The 7,206-nt window shown below is 36.5% G+C and overlaps 1 protein-coding gene and 1 pseudogene across 7 annotated transcripts in view; one reads left to right on the top strand and one right to left on the bottom strand.

Annotated features, from left to right (window-relative positions):
• Positions 1 to 3,374, bottom strand: part of LOC137997067 (ATP-dependent DNA helicase Q1-like) — a 5,687-nt pseudogene extending 2,313 nt beyond the window's left edge.
• Positions 1 to 7,206, top strand: part of LOC137997065 (tetratricopeptide repeat protein 28-like) — a 52,697-nt gene that overhangs the window by 22,726 nt on the left and 22,765 nt on the right. The gene's annotated exons all lie outside the window — the stretch shown is intronic.

Raw genomic sequence — 7,206 nt, 5'->3', positions numbered from 1 at the left:
TAATTAAATATCAATAGTGTGTTTTCAAAGAGTAAATCCAGATATATCTACAGCAGCTCACAGTACTTACAATTGTTATGATGATGTTCTGATCATCTCCAGAGTTCATTTCAGTTCTATACATATTATTGTGCCCAGATACTGATCAGTGTCATGGTAACAACAGAAAAAATTAAATATCAATGGTGTGTATAAAGAGAGTAAATCCAGATATATCTACAGCAGCTCACAGTATTTACAATTATTATGATGATGTTCTGATCATCTCCAGAGTTCATTTCAGTTCTACACATATTATTGTGCTCAGATACTGATCAGTGTCATGGTAACAGCAGAAATAATTAAATATCAATAGAGTGTATTTAGAGAGTAAATCCAGATGTATCAACAGCAGTTCACAGTATTTTCAAGTTATAATGATGTTCTGATCATCATCAGAGTTCATTTTAGTCCTACTTATATTATTGTGCTCAGATATATGTGTGAAAAGATGAAGACAAACTAATCAGTTTCATGGAAACCAGAGCTCAAACTTGACTTTTTAGTCTACTTGCAAAGTGGTAAGAAGTTTTCCTCTAGAAAACCGGTGAGACCACTCGCCAATTATTTCCAAATGTTTGCAAGATATGGATGATTCTAACTTGCAAACGTTTACTAGTGGATACTTTTCTCGCTTGCAGATTATCAATATCACTCGCATTTTGTGAGTTTGCGAGCATTAATTTGGAGCCCTGCCATGGCAACAACATGGAAATAATTAAATACCACTGGTGTGTTTTAAGAGAGTAAATCAGGATATTTCTACAGTAGTTCACAGTATTTATATTTTATGATGAGGTTCTGATCATTAGAGGCACTCATTTCAGTTCTACACATATTATTGTGCTCAGATACTGATCAGTGTCATGGTAACAACAGAAATAATTAAATATCAGTAGTGTGTACTAAGATAGTAAATCCAGATATATCTACAGCTGTTCACAGTGTTCACAATTTATGATGATGTTCTGATTATCATCAGAGTTCATTTCAGTTCCACACAGTATTGTGCTCAGATATAAGCAAAGACAAACTGATCAGTGTTATTTTAACAACAGAAATAATTAAATATCATTCAATCAGTCTTGTGTTTAAGAGAATAAATCACAATCAGTAGTTTACAGTATCTACAATTTATGTTGATGTTCTAATCTTCAGAGTTCATATCAGTTCAACATGTCGTGAGGAGTGTGCTCAGATATAAGTGAACAGAACACATTGTTGATGTTCTAATCAGTTGTACATATAGCAGTGTGTTCAGATATAAGCGAAAAGATTTGAGAAGAACAGGTTTCATCCCATATGCCGAATGATTTCAACAAGTCTGCTTCTGATGCAACAAATTCCACTCCATCCATAACCTTTGCAGCCAGATCCTTATCTACAGAAATGTCAAATAGCATTGAACCCTCTGATGTCGCTTGGGACTCATGGTCAGAAATTGCACTCTTGATTAACCTTTTAAGGATAGCACGGTTACTGTTAGGTAGAAATCTGACCTCTTAAGTTCTTTTGAATTTGCCATCGCATATGCAGCAACAGCTCTTTTGTTGAACACTGGAGAATCCAAAGTGATCAAGGAGGAGTTTCCTTTGACAAGTGTCTTCTGATCTGCAATATGATTTCATTGATTCTTCTACATGTTTTTTTATTATTTCCAATGTCAGAGTTATTGTAATAAAGGGTAGCACATGATGAAAGTCCTGTACGGCCAGCACAACCAATTTCTTGCATGTAAGCTTCAAGGCTACTTGGTGGAGTTATATGAATGATGTTGGTTACATAAGGAGCATCAACCCCCATGCCAAGAACTGATGTTGCAAATAGCACCCTCACCCTCGATTGTTCTTTCTTTATTTCTGATATTATGTCTTTCTTCATGCGACTTGTCTGGGGCGCATGAAACTGCGCAAACAGTCTTGCACTGGGTTTTGATGTTTCTCCAACGCACTGTTTGTCTTTCAATACTTTTTCAAATAAGCCATAAGCATATCCGCAGTATTTCAGTTTTAAATAAATGATTGTCATTGGGTAGTTTTCTCTTTGAATTGCCAGTTCATTGGCAATGGGTACAAGGATTTTGTCGTAGCTCTCATTCCCATGGTGATTACTCAGACGCAGTTTCTTGTCCATGTATATGTTCACTCGGTTAGGGTTTTGTGCTACAATTTTGCAGTCATTTTTCAATCGCAGACTTTGTTTTAAGTCTCTCAATAAATGAGGCGGTGCTGTTGCTGTCAGAGCCATGGTAGGCACACTGGGAAAGAATGCCTTCAACACTGACAGTTCTTTGAAGTCTTTTCTAAAATCTTCACCCCTGAAAAGGAAAAGGAAACCCTGAGCTGCAGATCTTAAAGTTCAAACACAAGTGCAATGATACGTTTTCAAAACATTTTTGTTTAAGCATGCTTATGTAGTAGTATCTTGCTATTATGGTTGACAGGTTCAGTTGTGGTTCAGTTGTAAGAGCATGGCATGGAGAAGATTTATGATGTTCCAATAAGCAGAGTAAATATACATAAAGAAGTCAACTATATAGTTCATAGAGAAAAATCTGTCATGGTTTTCAAACACATAGAGAATAGAGCAAATTTTCTGCCGAAATTGTAGTCGCAGTGTAAATATATGTCGTTGTCGTAACTGTGATTTAGATTTCTCAGATACCGGTACAAGGTAAGTCTGTAACAAACATGAATGAATAAACAAGGAATGAATATTTTACGCATTTACCATAATTCAACACAGTGAGCTTCATCAACAATGCAGGCAACAACATTGTCCTGGAAGACTTTGCTTGCCATTAGCTCTCGACCTTCCTTACTTAAAAGAGCCTCTGGATGGGCGAATACAATTGAAGTGTTACCATTAACCACATCTTGAGGAAACTTCGTTGAATCCCGGACCACGTGCTCGCTTGGTTCTTGTTGATTTCCGAACAAGTTATCGGCGGGTTCCTTCTCGTATACAGCAAGCTGTAAGACATCAGCGGTTATCCTTCGAGCTTTTAAGACTTTCAGCTGATCTTCAATGATGGAATTTAATGGACATACCACAATAACTATGTTCTTGGTGGTCTTCACAGGAATGAAATGAGGTGAAAGAGCATTGACTTGCCAAATCCAGTAGGTAGGACTCCAATGACATCCTGACCTTCCAGCATATATTCGAAACACTTCATTTGAAGAGGTTTTAAATTTAAAGAAGGAAAATTACCGTTATTTAAAGAAAATTCGATTCGACGAAGCACAGACAAAAAGTTTGGTTTACTCGAAGAGGCCGCCATCTTGAAAGTTCCGTTTAAGGTATGATAATTTAGTACACCCAAGAAATTTGGGTGTTCTGAGATCACGTGACCAGCCGATCCCAGGGCCTTTTCCTGCCCCACCCCCAAGCCAGGGAAAAGGTCCTGGGAACGAGGTTGGTATTTTTGTCTACTGCTTTGTATCCTTTTAATTGCATTTGATTCCAAATAATCCGTTTGTTACCATTATTTCACAATTACTAGGTTCAATGTACTATTGTGGGATTATTGTGCAATATGTAATTTGAAGCTCTTGCTTTTTTGATATATTTTTGTTTACATTCACTTGATCTCGATCCACGGTGTTTGCGTAGTTATAAATGATTTGTGTTAGAAAGTTATTTCCCACTAGACAATGTTTTACCAAAAGACTTGGCAGTGGATAACCACATGAAATTAAAATTTTTAGAGTTATGAAAAATGGGGCGAGACAAGAAGGAAACGCTTGCAGACAAACACGTGCATTTTGAAAACCGGCAAGTTGACCTGTGATGCATGTCATCAGCTGTCATAAATTGACCAAGAAAATATTTGGTCTTCCATAGTGGAAATTGAACTTTGTGCAAGAGAAGGTTAAAAAATTTGGCAAGGAAAATAACGTGCATAACAGGTATTTCTACACACGTGTAAATGAGCACCTTTTCTGGGATAAAAATTATCATATTTTCAAGCATCTTAGTTTGTCTAAACATTGTCAGGATAATTGCAATGTTTCATGCTTAGAATTTATTGAAAATGCTACCTCTTTCTATCAACTCAAAAACAGGGAGAGTTCCATATTGAGCAGATGAAACCGGCCAAACTCAACAAACAAGTTGATCATGTCGGTTTAGCATTACACTTTTAAAATTTACCATTGTGTCAGTTACAGTATGTTTTCTATAATATCGTTGGTTTATAGTTTGAGTTTCACCTCCTTGTAAGGAACATTTAAGAGCGCCTGTCAGCAATTTTGACCTAAGACCGTGCAAGATAAAAAAATCGAAAATTGCCAAACTTTGTCACAATAAAGGACTACCAAAACCATTTTTAGAAAAATATGTTTTACTTTCGCTCTTTTTGAAAAAACAAACGAGTAACTTGAAAATCAAAACAACATGGCACAGCTAGAGTAATTCATTCACCCTTTAGCGCTGTTAACGGTACAATATACCAAAACTGGAATTTTGACCAAATTTTAAAACTTGAGCTTTTTTAGATTGATTACAGACCCCTGCAAAACAAATCTGGAATATTCTGGTTATTTCCAGAATTTGTTAGGATATGACAAAAAAAATTTCTAGAAATTCCTAGAATTTACCAGTTTCCTTTTCTGGAAAATTCTAGAAAATTCTAAAATGTTAATGAAACATGCTAATTAGGGAAGAAATTGCCAGCTTTATTCAAGAAATCATAATCTAGGATCAAATCAGGTTTTTCCAGCTTTTTCCAGCTTGTTACAAATGCTGCTTTCTAGATTTTTCTAGACATTCCTGCATGGTATTAAATTAAAGCATGTGAAGATCATGTATTAATTTCCAGCTTTTTTTCAAGGATATTCCAGTTTTTCATGATTTTCCTCTTCCTTTTCCCACCAGTTAATTTTATTCCTTGATGGTTTTAACTTTTGGTTCCTTTAAGGCAATTCAGCCATTGATAACTTTTTAAATTTATCAGGAGTGACTTTGCTAAGCCTCTTACTCTAAGCAGTCAAATGCACAACAAAAACAGGCATCATTTTCTTGTCTGTATAAAGAACTACCAAAGATCATTGAATACTTCGTTTAACTATAAAATTTAAAGTTATTGGTCATTAGTGGTAACCAGGCAGTCATGTCTTGTACCTTCCCTTGTAGAACCAGACACTGTGTAATCTATGTAAATCCTTTTTAACGACCTTATGTAAATGGTATGTTATGATATACATAAATTGGATACAGAAGCCTTATTCAAAGGCTATGTTATACGTATGCCTCATGTATATATTTTGAAAGGAAATGCTATGTTTTATCTAGTCAAATGGAACCTTTACGTAGCATATGTAAAGGCTACGTTATGGGGTTTTTGTGTCCAAAAATAAAAATGGTTTCAACATAGTTTATACGTAGATTCGAAACAGAAAATACACAACACATACATAATTATCCTGCTCCTATAAAATAATATTCCAGCAAATCAGAAATGTGCTGGAAACTACAAAAAATCCATTGTAGTCAAGCTATTAACAGTTATTACCATAGCTCACAGACAAAAACAATTAGACGACAGATTTTAAAGCAGTTATATATTTTTATTGCATGAACCTAAGCATTTAATTCATGCCAAAATCTTTGAATTGGGTTCTTGTTTTAAATTTAACGAGACCCTCCGTGAGGGTACACTGGGTTGCCTGTGGTACGTGCACCGTTCCAGACAATTTTTTTTCGAGTTGGGGGGTCATTAAGACCATTTAAGGGGTCACCCAGAAGTCATACCAGCAGAGGCACTTTGGCTCACAGGTCCTCACACGTTCGCACGACGAACAGATCCTTTTCTGAGGTTAAAAACCTGGCTACCAGCCTATTAATTAATCATTTGTCGGAAAGAAGAAATTCCCGTCCTCTTTGGAAATTTTAGACACGCATTGCTTACATGTGGTAGTGAAGTGAAACAGCAATTTATTCCATATAAAATGTCAACTGAGCTGTGTGTTGTCTTCCAGGAGATTCAAGTTGTCCTTGCATAATATGTAGCTCTAGCAGTGCACGATATTGATTTGGTATTGTCTATCATTGTAGTGCCATGATAGAAGTCTTGGGTAAATAGCCTGAGAAGACATGTGGTTACTAGCAAAGTACTGAACCCAGAAAGATTGAAGAAAATAAATGGGAAGTGAGAAACATTGGCTTCTGGGCTGACATGTTGATAATTTTCAAGCTCCCCCACATCTTCTTTCACCTCAAGTTTAAGCGTGCCCTCTGAGCATCTGACAGCTTTGTAATACTAAAGTTTACTAAAGTTAAAGGCTGTCCGGCGCGGTTAGTATCTGGATGTGTGACCTCAAACATATACCCCCTTCGTAAAACAGGAGCAATTTTGTTATTGTACTTTTGGTTGCACAAATTAATCGCAAAATCGAAAGTGACATCGCCGGAATTCAGCGGGCGCCGTGATTAATTTTGTGTCAAATGATGGCAAGGTACCGGGTTTTCGTAAGTTTCTTTTTCTGTCAAGTGTTATAGAGTTTGACAATAAATGAGCAAAGTCAAAAACAAAGATCACAATCGCCCAAACTCTTGAGGTTGACCCCGGGGTTGACCATTGTTTCTGCTGAGTCAAAAATTTACTCTCCAAGACAAGGTTATGTATCACCAGGTAATTCCATCATTTTGGAAATAGCAGCTACTTTATTGTTCATCGGCGTCACAATTTAGTTTTGTCCAATATACACAAACGGATACGATTCGTCAATTCCGATAGTCCATTGGTACCAATGGTAGGATTGGTACCAATAGAAAAGAATGTCATTCCAATGGTTCTGTTGGTGAATATGCATTTCATTAAGGGGACTTTCACTGTTTTCCCAATTATGATGGTCTATTGGTACCAATCGTACCATTGGTACCAATAGAAAATGATGTCATTCCAATGGTTCTACTGGTGAAATTATTTTCTCATGTGGTCTGGCTAGGTACAAGGCAATTCCGATGGTCCATCGGTAGAAAATGATGTCATTCCAATGGTTCTACTGGTGAAACTATTTTCTCATGTGATCTAGCTGGGTACAGGGCAATTCCGATGGTCCATCAGTACCAATGGTACGATTGGTACTAATAGAAAATTATGTCATTCCAATGGTTCTATTGGTGAAAAAAAAGTTCGCTTTCACACCAAGTAAAGGCACGCAA

This window comes from Montipora foliosa, chromosome 3 (genome assembly GCF_036669935.1).
Source record: "Montipora foliosa isolate CH-2021 chromosome 3, ASM3666993v2, whole genome shotgun sequence".
Classification (NCBI taxonomy): domain Eukaryota; kingdom Metazoa; phylum Cnidaria; class Anthozoa; order Scleractinia; family Acroporidae; genus Montipora; species Montipora foliosa.
This window is presented reverse-complemented; position numbering and strand designations above follow the sequence as displayed.